The sequence below is a fragment of the Anas platyrhynchos genome, chromosome 13 (genome assembly GCF_047663525.1).
Source record: "Anas platyrhynchos isolate ZD024472 breed Pekin duck chromosome 13, IASCAAS_PekinDuck_T2T, whole genome shotgun sequence".
In the NCBI taxonomy this organism is placed as follows: Eukaryota; Metazoa; Chordata; class Aves; order Anseriformes; family Anatidae; genus Anas; species Anas platyrhynchos.
Genome location: NC_092599.1, coordinates 24,525,018 through 24,539,711, shown reverse-complemented (window position 1 = coordinate 24,539,711; position 14,694 = coordinate 24,525,018). Strand labels below are relative to the sequence as shown.

General features: G+C 38.4%; 1 long non-coding RNA gene across 1 annotated transcript; it reads right to left on the bottom strand.

The window, feature by feature from the left end:
* Positions 1-2,952: 2,952 nt before the first annotated feature.
* On the bottom strand, positions 2,953-14,526 carry LOC140003572 (uncharacterized). The gene is made up of 2 exons (XR_011812460.1): positions 6,827-14,526; positions 2,953-4,823 (listed from the first exon to the last, which is right to left on the bottom strand). It is a non-coding gene; the product is annotated as an uncharacterized lncRNA (long non-coding RNA).
* Positions 14,527-14,694: the final 168 nt, after the last annotated feature.

The following is a 14,694-nucleotide window of genomic DNA, read 5'->3' as shown; positions in this document are numbered from 1 at the left end:
ATCACCACTTCTTGTGGATACATTCACCTGAGCCGCACTGCACCTCACTCACAGAACACTTCACCGGAGGTGCAGGCTGGCGGCCACACTGCTCCAAAGATTCATCCGAGGGGTCGGAGCAGTCACCTTGACCATTGCAGACAAAGCTTTTGGAAATACATTGTCCACTACTGCATGTGAACTCTGCTGCACTACAAGTCACATTGCCACAATTCTCTTCATCCTCTCCACTGTCACAGTCTCTTTCACCATCACATTTCCATGACACTGTTCTCATATGACACAGCTCAGCACTTTTGTCAGACCCATCTTCACAATCCGGATCCCCATCACACTGCCATCTGTTTAGCACACACTGACCACTGTTGCACACAAAATCAGATTCAGCACACATCTTTTTCACATATCTTCTTCACACAAGCACTCTCATCACTGCCATCTGAGCAGTCTTCACATTTTACTCTAGCACCGTTGGCAGCAGTGCACAGTCAGGCGAAGGCGAGCAGCAGGCAGAGCACCCAGCACCCCGCACCGTCACCTGTGTCACTTATACTACTCCTATTACCCATGCTGTTAGTGTCAGTGGCATCCTCCTTTTCTTTTTGCCACTGACCATTCACCACAAATGGATGAGACACATGATTACTAGTTAGGAAAGAGAGTGTAACGTCTGCTATACGGCTGCAGGCAGTGCCAGCTGCAACCTTAGGTTTGTGAAAGAGCCTGCCGGTGGTCATTTGGCAGTGTGATCTGCGTCTCTGCACTCCTGCCCTGCAATAGAGCTAAGTCGTCATTAGTAATAGTTATAACACCGATCTGGGGACGAATAGTCTTTTTTGCATTGCAAGATAAACCTTTTATAAAAAGAATGCCAGAGCGAAGCAGCACAGCCGCTGCTGCTGCTGCCTCCATGGTTATGTCAGACAGGCTGCAGGGTCCTGATGTCCGCCCCTCTGCTCTGTGCCGACTCGCCTCACAGTGAGGTCGGCTACCGGTGTCCACTGACGCCTCTGGTCTCCCGTAGCAACTCGATCTCGGATGTTCCGTAATTACTTCAATTTCCCCGCGTTTTGCAGCTTCTGTCAGGTCTATTCTGTGTCTCTCAGAGCCGTCCGTGGCTCCGCAGCATCTCTCAGGGCTCTCTCCGTCCAGCGGTAGTTCCCTCCGTAGTGTCTCGGGTCTCCCAGCACTGCTCTGGTCTCGGCCTGTTCAGGTCTCAGCGAGTCCAGGTCTCGGCCTGTGCGGGCCTCATATGTTGCAGGAAGCATGTCATGTCATGCTCCTGCCTTTTTCTTGTCACAGTCAAAACATTTAAGAGCAAAAATAGGATACACAAGATACACAAGATACACCGGGCCCATATATTAGGCACCACCACTCAAAACTTGGATAAAACAGCACTTCTTTTCAGTCTGTCAAGCACTTCGTTCGTCTCTGCCCACTCCCCTTGCGGAGAGTACGGAACAACGGATCGGAACTCTGCACTCGCTTTGCAGCAACGCTGCGTCTCACTCACACAGCACCATCGCACACGGAGGCCTCCAGCACATCTCATTCATACCACAGGAATATAATTTAGAATGATAACCAACCAAACAAGAATTGTCTCTGACTGTGTTCTTCGTGAAGTGACTTGTAACACTGTTTCAAACCCTTACATTTACACAAATACTTTCAACACAAAATACATACATAAAAACACATACAATTATTAACACTCCAGTTAGTATCCCTCCAGCAGCCGAAAACATACCGTTTGTCTGCAGTTTCAGGAGATCCTTGCTCCTGCGGTGAGCAGCCGAGAGTGGAGTCCCCTCCGAGCAAAAACGCTCAGGGTGCACCTAGGGGCGTCCACGCTGCAGCCGATCCCGCAGCCGAGCAGAGTGTCTCCTGCCTGGCTCACCAAAATGACTCTCAGAAAGCTGACTCCACAATCAGTAGGATTGTAAAGTAGGTATGTTTACTCAGTGCCGTGCAGCACGGGGCGGGTAGTCCCCCCCAAAGTCGTGCAGGCCTAACGTTGCTTTAGTAAAAAGTTACATATACATAAACATTCCTATACATATGCATAACCTGTCCCTTTGTGAACACTCCTCCTTATCTTAGACCCCTTGGTTAAAGTCTGAACCATGAGGTTGTTTTTGATCTGGTTCTCGGGGTCCGAGAGGCTCCTGTTATCTGGTGGTATAAGCGCAGCACAGGCACAAATGGAGCACATATTCATTCTTAATCAATTGCTCTCTAATTTCTAATTCCAATGTTTCAGCTTGCTCTTTTCTGGATCCACAGGTATTCTACTATTAGTGTTCAAAGCCTGACAGACCCCGTCCTCCGTGGATCAAAATACAGGGGGTCTTAAGGGTTCTTTTGGTCATTCTGTCATAAAATATCCCATAGGAGCCATAAAAAATTGCAGCATTTGGTAGTTACATTAACTTAACTTCATTGGTAGACTGTAATGAACAATGAGCAATTTATCACTGTTGACAGAACTCATCTGAAATTTACCCTCAAAGTGATCAGTCACTCACAGCATCAAGTCTCACCAGCTATTGTCATTCAGAAATTTCTGTTTTATAGCTAAAGCTCTGTCACCTCAGAAAATGAAGACTGTCAGGAACACCAGCTTGAAGTTCATGTTTTAACAAATTAACCATTACGGTTTTGCCTCGTTTCTAATTGCATGTGGATCTGCCAGGAGAGCGGACCAACCCAACAGAGTGATGGAGAGTTAGCTCGTGGAAAAGTTACATAAGGACCACAGAAAAAGAACCAGTAACTACACTGAACAGCTTGCTGATGAGCTGCTGTCTCTTACACAGTCACTGGCAAGATTGGAACCATTTGCTGAGTTTAACTGATTCTCGTCGTCAACAGCTGGGCCTGCTAAGAGCCAGTGGTTATAGCACAACGGAGGGCAGGCGAGGTAACAGTCAGTGCAAGGCCCCTCGAGTGTGGATGCCTTCGTGGGTGACCCCGAGTTAAGAGAGCCCAAGGACAGGTCCAGCCCATCACCCAGTACATGTTGACCTCAGGATGGTATCAATTGTTCTTCAGCTTCCTAGATGTGCAAGACCTTCACGCAGCTATGACACAGGATGTACGGGAGGCCACCATCATTCTTAAATGACCATCACAAACATACACACACAAAAAAAAGCAATAAAAAAGGTTAAAAATAGAACAGGATTCCTTATGTCACAGAACTAAGTTGGACTGAACAGAAGTTTACAAAGATCAGAAAAGACCAGAACAAAAACCTACACCTTGGAGGCCAGGAACTACCTTTATAACAAGACAGACTGACAGGATTCTGGATGTGAAACACCTGAACCAAACAGGGATGGGGTACATGAAAAGCTGCGTGCCAGTAAAGATGAACAGCAATAAGACTATTAATTCTAATTTGTCATTAAGATACTACGTATAGATAGGAAACAGATGGTACCAATACCTGAACGGTTACATTTGACATGCAACAAGGTTACAAGCAACATGGCAAAATGTGAACTTGTCACAATTTATCTCCATTATTCTTCCAAATCTAGGCATCCAGCAGATCGAAATGACTACTACTAGATAACAGAACATGTACTGTTAGTGGAATTTTTCTTCAAAGTAATGTCAGATACCATCAACCCTGCTTAGGTTTTTCTTTCCCAGTTACTATACCGATCAAAATTATGATGATTAGAAATACTTTAGTGGAAAAAAAACAAATAGATAAACTAACCACACGGTCTGAAAGGATGAAAACAACATCAGGTAAATCTTTCTGCCACTTATCTCACTACAAAATGCCTTCTAACTCAACGTTGTTCCATCCCAAGTCAAACACGCTTTCTGTTTTTGCCCCTATAGTACATGGTAACAAAATACCCCAAGCCAACAATATACATTTCACAAATAGCAGCAGTCCCTTCTCCTTCCCTTTTCTGTTCCAAAAAACAATGAATACTTTTTATTTTAAGAAAATTAACAAGGATTGTTCCACATGACACTGGAATGGCTCACTACTTGTGTGTTCATCCAGATTGTTATCAACTGATTCTTTGCCTGTGTCACCTGGAAAACCACTGTGAAGGAGACTATTAACCCTTTTATAGGACCACACCACAGTACAACTCATTGAAACATAACCATCCCTTACAGATGTGCCATTTCCAATTACTTTAAAGTGAAAAATGGCTAGGGGTGAGCTGTTCACATTAGGGGGGTAAAAAAAGATAAAAGTTTATTTATTTATTTATTTATTTATTTATTTTATCTCCACCTGCTAACAGGATTTCATGAAATGGCTGCCCTGGCACAGCCTTACTTCAAAAGAAAATTACTCATTGGCAAAACATCAGCAAGGTAAACCAGTGGAATAAACAGAAAAGCTAAACTAAACATCAAAAAAAATCACACCACTAAGAAAGCAACCAGGACAAGATGTAAAGCTTGGATGCTGACAGTGAGAAGAGACGGACAATTCAGAAACATACTTTATATCTCTAATGAATTTAAATGACACAAATGAATGCTAATGCTAGATCAGGTTATTTATAGAGAAGCAGCACGTTATTTTTGATTTGGTATTTATGCTTACCTCACCTACTTTCATCATAACTTTGTATGTATTTTTTTCAATTACTCACTTTTATCGTTGTTCATGGCCATCTCAACTAATGCATTAAGTGCAATAAAAAGGAGACATTTTTTGGATATAGTTAAGTGGCTTAGTATGATAGGCACACATCGGTATTGCAAAAATAAGATCTTTCCTTCATCTGTCTTCAAGTCCACGCAAAGGGAACGAAATGCCTGAGTCAGGTAATTCACTGAAAGATAACAGAAAACAGGGAATAAAAATTATGTAATCACAGTTCCATTAGATGATCACAAATACATGAATATTTATCCTAAGAGTTACTGTTGCAGATATATACTAATTAAAAAAAAAAAATTAAATGGCTGAAAATATTAATTTACTTATTTGTTTAAATGCATCTTCTGCCTATTTTTATTCCTTACAAAAATTGTTGTGAGTGGAAAAAAAGACAAGTTACAACTCACAAATTGAGCAAAATATATTTGCAAATATAACACCTTTCTAATCTCTTCCTTAAGAGAGAAAAGAAATCACAAGCTGCATAGTTTGGGACTATATTGGTTTCAACATCTGGGAAGCCTCTAATAAAGGAGTAAAAGGCTCATTCATCTGAATAACTGCAATTACTGTCATGACAGCAACTATTCACATTCCTTTCCATAAAAAGCTGTAGTTTAAGTTATATATGCATCCACGTTATATATGCATCCACGTTATATATGCATCCATTTTGGAGAACACTAAATTATTCAGAGAATTTAGATTAAGTGAATCAATTCAGTTTTCTTAATTTCATGATGTCAAATCTTCCTCAGTATCTTGGAATAGCATTGATCATCTGGAGCACAGAAAATTAAGAGTAAGGGAAAAATTTATCACATAGCAAAAGTTTAATTACAGTGCCATCTGCTGGATATTAGCATCTTGAAGGGAACAGGATATATATGTTTAAACTGAATGTGCTGCTTTGTCATCGCTAGATCATTAGACATGTGGTCAGTGATGAAAATTCATACACGGTAAGTTTCAACATAAATTTAACAGGTAATTTTTTTCCATGTTCTATAGGCTCGCAGTAAAAACCGACCATGAGAAGCTAAACTGATTCATTCTGATCAACAGCTTTCATCTGCTTATAGTTAATCTCTGCAATAAGTACTTTTTTTGTATTGTAATTCATTTGCATCATTTTCATCAAACATTTCTAGAAATGTGAGTTTCAATTTCAGGGTAATCATGCTTCACCAAAATATTCTGACTGAAACTATATGATACTGAAATTGAAAATACACTGATTCTTCCCTCCAACAGCTGAAATACTGTATTTGTTTATTAATGGTGACAGGGTGGTCTTCCAGAATGTTTAAATCCTACTTATTCTAAGTACTACCAGTATAAATACTGCACAGGTCAGTATTTTTGTCATCACTTCAAAGAAAACGTTTTTTGTCTTTTCAGGCCCTGTTTGTTTTTAAAGAAACTGCTGCTGAGAAGAGATACTACGGCATCCTGGAAATTGCACAAGCGGAGTAACTCTCATGAACTGAAGCAAAAGTCACTAAGAACTGCGATATCTCCAGACAAGTACGACCTCGTTTGCTTTTGCCTGTTAACAAAATACATTACTATACTGCATCAGCATATGGTAGCATTCTTCAATGCTGATAATGTTTATGGGTAGCCACTTGCAGTGACAGACTTGGTAGGAGAAAAGGGGAGACAGCAGAGAGGTAAGAGCTAGATAGAGTATGAGCTTTACATTAAACTTTGACAAAGCAATGAAATTCTAGAACTGTTCTGAATTTGCTACTGATTTCAGTTTACTGAGGAGCAATTAGCTGTACCATTATATGCAGTGCAGATCTTGACAAACAAATCACTGCTACGGTGATTGCTTGAGAGAATTACCAACATCTCTTTTCCCCTTTGTCACAAAATACGTTGATCTCACCGACATAAATAAAGCATATTAAAATGACCACACAAATTATGACATGAATAATAGCAAGGTTCATACTTGCTTCCCTATATTATGCTTCATCAGGTGGTAAAATTCAAATAAAACATCCTTTACTACTAAAGCATTACAGATGCTACAGTATCATTGAACTGCTGCATTTTGTACATTTGTTTTTTTGTCCGGGCACATACCTGAAAACAAGATTTAAAAAAAAAAAAAAAAGAAAAAGAAAAAGATAATTTAAAAAAGACATAATAAAAACCAGAACTTACTTCGTTTTGCTGTTCTAAGCACAACTAAAGTTGACAGAAACCTCAAAGGCATAGAGGAGCTTTTAAAGAAATGTGCAGCTTTTGGTTTACTCCGTGTAGACTTTTTAGTCCATTTTTGCATGCTTCCCTTTTGTACTGCGCCTTTGAGAATAACTTCTGCAAGTCTCTCCATTGTTGCTGTCATGCTTGCATCCTGTTTCAAACAACGTGCACATTTAGCGTAAACATTAAAATACATGAAAATCCTGTCTGCTAAGTACGTATGTTCCCCTAAGGATTAAATATTAAATAGCAGATGTCGTGACCGTGTATTGCAATATAGTCTGTACATGGGATACTACTTTGCGTTCCACAAGCAGTTGAACAACATTAGCACAGGGCCTAGTCAACACACACTTCACAAAGAAACAAGGTAGTCAGGGCCCCTGATATGCTGACATTATTTAATTTGCCTCTGGTTCCAGAATAAAGTCAGTTCAGACTCAGCTTTAATCAGTGCTGCCTACTACACTACCCTCTTTTGTGAAGATGCCTGAAGCTAGGTCCTACAAAAGCATTTACAGAACTAAGGTCTAAACATGACCCTTAAGAATACTGTACAGGTAAGATGTATTGGACTTTTCAAAAACCGGTGCAGAAATATTACTTCAGAATCAAACTTAATAACATGCTCATTTAAAATACGTTCTCATTAGCACTGGAACCACCAGCTTAGTTCTATTCAGTTAGACACTGAGTAGAGAACAAAGAAATCAAAATACCTTTGCTACTTTGCCACACGTTGCCATCAATTTCAACAAATCTCATGCATAAAGCGAACAAAAATATATTTCTTTTCCTAGTTCACACGTTTTGTAAGCACATATGGAAAATACCATTTCTGAGATGCTACAAACTACTGCAACAAAGATCACATATGTGTGCAAAAATATGTTTACAGACACGGTGCAAAATATTACAACGAATGTGAGAAAGTTAATTTGGTGAGAATTAGTTTTTCATTTGCTATGTATCTGTGGTAGGCATTTATGCTTTGCAAAGACAGCAAAGTTTCTTTTATATATACTCCCTGAAAATATCTACTTTTCATACTCATTTATAATACAAAATATCTCTTGGGAATTTACCTGACTACCAGTGTCTATCTGCCTTAGAGACCAGTAGATAAATTGAATCACAGACATATGTAGTTTAGGATCCACAAATGGCATCCACTGGAGCTGTCCAGTGACCATAGGCAAAAGCTGTAAAAATACAGAATGGCAAAGTTACGTGCAGTATACGAACTTACAGTACAAGCTAACCACAAGTAAAAAGCAAACTAAGCAAAACTAAACCAAACTAAAATCAACGTATTCCCGGAGTTTAACAGACTACATGTACAAATACTCACTGGGCAGATCTGGTACAGGTAACAGAATTATATACTGAATTTACATTTTACACAGGTTTACACAAAAAGTGGAAAGACATTGTGTGAGCTCAAGCTCTGAAGTCTAATACCAAGGGCTACAAATTTTAGATAGAATAATAATTAAACAAACAGAAAAAGCAGATTTCCTGAACGCTTCACTGATTTCCAAGCCTCGGTATCCCAAAAAAGCGTTACAAGTATAGCACGGTATCATCTTTTATAAGACATAACTTGAACTTTTAATACCTAGTATCAGCACTAAAATACTTTAAATTAGACGTGTGTATCTCCTTAGGAAAAAGGAATTACATACAGTATTACAGATAAAACACGAGATAAATTATCAGCTGAGAAAAGTGACTTAAAATAGAAAGACAGGTGGAATCTCAAGGTCAGACTGCACACTACACATTTCCTTAAAAATGATCTGTATAAATATCTGTATGAAAAATTATCTATTACATCTCACTGTTGGAATTAATACTGAAGGATTAACTGCTGTTTTCTTTTAATTCATGTATTCAAAGCGTGTGTAAAACAGGCAGACCTGTTACACTCAGAAATAATACAAAGAATCTTAACATTTCAACCTAAACAAATTCAAATGCCTTTACCTTCATACAATTTTCTAGAGTGTAGTTTTCTTTAGCACACTGAGGTTTCTCACTGCCCTCTCTCTCTTCTTGTATTTCTATTTTGCTAAGGTGTTGGTCTGAGATCCAGTCCATAAGAATAGTTAAGGGGTCGTAAACTTTTGAAATCCGTAGTAACTGTAACACATCCACAACATCAGTTATTTCAGTTTTCAAGTCTATGATTTTCTAAACCACAATACCAATAGACTAAAATATACGAGTACATTAGTAATACGCACATGCTTTATTTTGTGCTTAAACAAATGTTTATGAAAGCCTTGGGAAGAGATTTTCACATACAAAATCACTCTATTTTATAATTCTAACTAAATGGATCATAGGAGAAAGAAAATATTTAATGATCTGTGCATGATCCTCATTTTAATACATTTAATACACTCCTTTGCTTTATTTCATACAATCTACTTAGGCTAAATTTTAACTGTGTAACTAGCATTGTTGGAAGAATAAAGATTTCGTGAAATTGTCATGCTGTCCCTCTGCTACAACTGTACAGAAAAGCTCTGTGAAAGGTATCCAGACGTTCCTGAAGACAAACTACACGAACATCTCTCTAAAACCTTCACAAGTTTTCTTGTATCTACCTTCAGACAACTGTTCTTCTCTTCACTCAGAATTCTAACTACTGATACTGCTCATATATCACTTGCGACTGTGAGAAAAGAATATGGGGCAAACTATAACCACCATTTAAATATAAGTAGCATACTCTATGGATACAACAAGCATCCTGATCATCATGTAAGTCCTCTATGAATACTTCAGTTTGCACAAAAGAGAAAGAGAAAGAAAGATTTTACTGAGACTAGGAAGCAGATGATTTTAATCATACTCAAGAGCATCAGAACTGCAATTCACTGAAGGAGCAACGGTCAAAAGAGTTTAGGCAGCAATTTGCTTGTCAGCACTTAGGTCAGATTTAAGTCAAGTGAGAAGAAAACTTTAACTTTGTATTCTTGTGAACCACTGTCTCAGCGTGCCTTTAAGAACAGAGAAAATACTCCTTTAATTAACACTTTCAAAAATAACTAACTCTAAAGTCTTTAATACTGCAAAAGCTCTGAGAGACTAAATTTCATGTACTAGAAAACGAAGCAGAAAGTATTTACAACCATTCACACAATTCTTGTCTTAAAGAAACAAAATCAGCAATTTTGCAAACAACTTGTTCAAACATTTAAAATTGTTGACTGTAACTTGCAAAGCTACTTACAAACTTGACTGTACTGCTTGACTACTTGACTGTAACTCGTAAAGCTAGTAACAGGAAATAATTAATCTTGTCTGGGTTTTTAGCAATTCGTTATTTTCCCTCAGAGAGTTAAGCGATGACCTCAGTTCATTATTTTCATCAGTCATTTTTCTCAAGGTTTCTCTCAGTTGGCTCATTTTTGTCTCATGCTGCTAGAGAAATATCAAATTTTAAAACGTGATTAACAAGAGAGTCTTTGTAGAAATAATTCTCAACTAAGTTCCATTTCAGTGTTAAAAAACAGGACAAACTTTCAAAGATCAAATTTGTAATTCTTCATGGTCCAATCTGCACATACCACCAGTAGTGAAGAAAGCAACATCCACACCACATATTAAGAAGAAATATAAAGAAAATGGGAGCCATGGTGTACAGCCTATGGATCTTGTTTTTTTTTTCAGAAAATACCTAGATCTTCTCATTGATCCTCTTGTACATTCCTCAGTTAAGTCAGGTGTGGGAAAGAATTGTGAATGAAAACAAATGTCAAAGCTTTTGTTTACACTTAGCTCTTTTTTTTTTTTAGCATCCATTTTAACCACAAATATGCCCAATTCTCCCTTTTTTTGAATCTTTCAAATATTCTAACTATTCACTGCTGATAGTTAAGACGCTTTAGTTCACCTGTACTTAAACACCTGTCCTGCAATGTCCAGCAATGTATCCAATACGTGCTACATTTCATCGAATTGGAAAAAAATAATTGTGAAACTCAAGATAGTAATCTTTTAATATTTGTTATTATTATTAGTCCATAATATAATTTAATACCAGTACATACCATTAAAATATAAGCAAAAACAGACAAAAGAAACTGCAACAAAGGAAAATTGAAGTGACAATTACTTGTAACAGTCAAAAACCTGTGTGCCTTGAAAAAGAAACCAAGGAATATGTCTTTTTTCCCCTTCACTGGAAATTTGAAATATAATTAAATATTTTCCAGCAGATTCTGAAAAAAAAAACAATACTGAGGCTTTGAAGCCGAGTATAAAACAAATGTTTTCAGAAAATAACATTCCATTTCTCAGAAACCGTGAGAATCTTCTATGTGAAAATAGCTTTTTGTTCAGAAGTGTTGTCTTCTGCACTAGGAATTCAACCATCCACTACATTTTCTTAAGCCTCACTCTCAGACTGTTATCATGCTGCAAAAAGGACTTAAGCGGTAAATATAGAAATCATAGAATCATAGAATCATAGAATATCCTGAGTTGGAAGGGACCCTTAAGGATCATCAAGTCCAACTCTTGACACCGCACAGGTCTACCCAAAAGTTCAAATGATCTCATCAACAAAGAAAATGCTACAGATAGGCTCCAAACGGAGTGCTCAATTACTTCCATTGAAAAGGCCAAACCTTTAGAGTTAACCAAGCCTAGGAAAAGCTTGCCCAGCTTGGGATGGAACAGGAGCAAGGTGGCTTGAAATTGACCATAAACTTTCAAAACAGTCAGGGACAGCAGAATTATAAGTGAAAGGTTTTGAGAGGAAAAAAAAAAGAATTAATATTCTCAATTTCTCCAAACCACATTACACAATGCTTTATAAGGCTTGCATATTTGGGGTTTTGACAATAATTTCACAGTTCTTCAGGGATTTGGCAATAATTTCACAGACCACAGGGCTGTTGTAGGTGGTGCCAGGATGTCTAAACCATCCAATTCCATTATCAAATCGGGTACCATCTGTATCATAATAAAGTGCATCACTTCATTCCTGCCAAATGTTTGTCTAGTCTGTTCCGAAGACCTGCAAATACTGGAAGCACCAGTCTTACTGACCTCTCTAACCCAGTGGTTAACTGCTTCATTTTAATCTAGTTTTCCCAAATTTCAACAGTAATCTGTACCTACACATCCCACAATTCATTGCACCATTCTGAACTGGAAACCACACCAAACTCACTAACAACAGTTTGGCACTTTTTATGCTAAATCTTTCATTTGGGGGTTTCAAACACTTTAAAGAAATAAGCATTATATCCAGCAAACATATGATGGCTTAAGAAAACTACAAGCAAGTTAAAATGTATGGGGAGCAATAAGAATCACTAAGTAAGTAGTTGTACCTTTTTCATAGTTCCAAGTACTGCCTAAACGTCTTCATCAGCATCTTTTATTGCAGCGAAAGCTGCTTCACATCTGTGAAGCAATTTTTCTCGCTCAACTAGAGCACGTTCTCGTCTCTCAAGTTGCAGTGCATATTTCTCCTGTGCTGAACGCTCCCTCTATACCAAGGAAAAAAAATGTTGAAACGCCTTCGAAACACATGAAATTACCGATTTATAGTGAACTAGAATTCTTTCCTCTGCAGATATGCTTAGGTTTTGTTTTTAATTATAGTGTTACACAATAGCTGACTAATTAGAAGTATCCTAATGGCCATCTACATTCAATTGGATTTGCGGCAGGACTGCTTGGCCTTCCAAAATGCAGAATTCAACTCTGCATGGCTGTTCAAGTAACAGCATAGACAATTAAAAGTAGGATTTTGTTTCCAGAAGTTTTGGATAATGCTATTATCTGTAAGACAAAAGAGTCCAGTGCCCTAAACACTAGATTGCTGTATTGTTTCTTCAGTTAGTGGAAAGCACCTCTAGGAAAGTGGTGAGAAAAAAGATACGCACAACTCTTTTCATCTTGGATGGTGCAAAAGACAGTCCCAGCAGGAAATCTAGCAGAAGCACAGAAGCTGTTACAGAATAAAACCAACGCAGGTTTGGGAGCTCTTTAGTTAGTGGCCCAAGCCTGCTGGTGGATAAACTATTGGGAGTCACCAGCAGCAGAAAAGTAAAGGCAGAAGGGATGGTCTTCACAGAAGATCAAGTCAAGAGGGCAAGTGCTCTTGAATGCCCAGAGTGAAGAGCATAGTTTCAGGTGCTGTCAGGAAAAGCAGTGCTTGCAGGTGTTTCTCTCCATGCCAACACCGCATCACAAGACACAACTCTTGGAATAATAGCACTGTGTTCAAACTCCCTTCAGCAGAGCAAATATCTGATCTAACCACTACCCATGTCATTACCAAGTCAGTGAACTAATTTAGGGGAAGAGGTGGATGATGACAGTGATATAGTTAGTAATTTCTGAATTCTCTGTCAAAAGTGAGAATCTTTGTAACATTACTGATCATTACAAAATGTCTGAGGCCATTACAGTTCCTACCTGGAGATTCTGACGGGCGACTTGCAGTTCGCTATTACTCTGACTTTTACCCAAATGGGATGGTAAGGTGTTATCTGTGGAGAAAAAGAACACACTTTACATTAAAAATATAGTCTTAAATAAATAAAGACTGCTTATCCAAACCAGCGAAAGTGTATTTTAAGCGTTTACAGCGACCAGCATAAAGCAAGACATATTGAAATGAAAAAGTAATCTCCTAAAGAATTACGGAGAAATGCTCAAAGTTTTGTTCCATGACTTGTTTGAATCAATCTATGCACGGACTGAAACATGAGGTAGCCAAAGTTTCCTTTTTGTTATGGCTTCAGGAAAGTGATTAACTGCTGAATAGACCCGGACCTCTCCTATTTCCCATTGAGTGAAACACTTCAGAACTGCAATTTAACAAATTGCTACTGAGTAAATTAAGAGGAATTTAGTTGTATACAATGAGAATTGATGTACAATAGTCACAGTTTCTCTGTTAAGAATTTAGTTTAGAATAAAGAGAAGCCAGTCCACCATTTAGGGAACCTGAGCACTTTCATTTCTGATAAAGGCTGCCTCACACTCGACTCTAAAAATACTAATAGATACGCCTCTTGCTCGAATATTTAGTCCTACCTAACCGACTACATTAGCAATGAGCGTGAGCACCCATATAGCCCCAATGCAAATTCCTTTTTGTCATTCCTGGTCCTCCCTTGTTCTGTCTTGAAGACCCAAGTGTACATCTTTGGCACAAATGACGATAACACAAACATTACTGCCCATTGTTCCAAACCAGTATTAGTCCGACACTGCCATTATTACAGAGCTGAATTCATTCTTAGGTGGTTAGAAACATATTCGGAGCCTATATTCATAGGTCACATAGGAAGACAGACCTGCCTTCCCATTGACGCTTACCGATGTCCAAACACAAAGAGCTAAACAGGCAGCAGCAAATGAAAATGGATCAGAACAGACTAGAGAACACAGAAAGGATAGAAGTAGGGAAGTATGTGACAGATTCTTAAGAACCAAGCATAACAATACTGCTTCTCAGCAACATGTTACAGCATAAATTGAAACTCCTTACATATTCACTCCTCTTTTGGAGTGATTAGGGCCATACTAGCTGTTCAGTGTTGCTATCTGTCTCTTACTGCAATACGAAGTATTTCTAGAAGAACCTCTGGTACAGACAGTCATGTTTATGCTGAGTTTCAGAGAGTAACACCTCTTACCAAAATCATATTTATGAAGTTCCGCTAGCGATGGTGCTTTACAATCCAGCAACTGCTCCTATTGAACATGAAGGCAACGCATTAATATTTCATCTTGCATGTGGGCCTTTTCAACAACTATATTAACAGACAACTCTTGCCTCCACCACACAA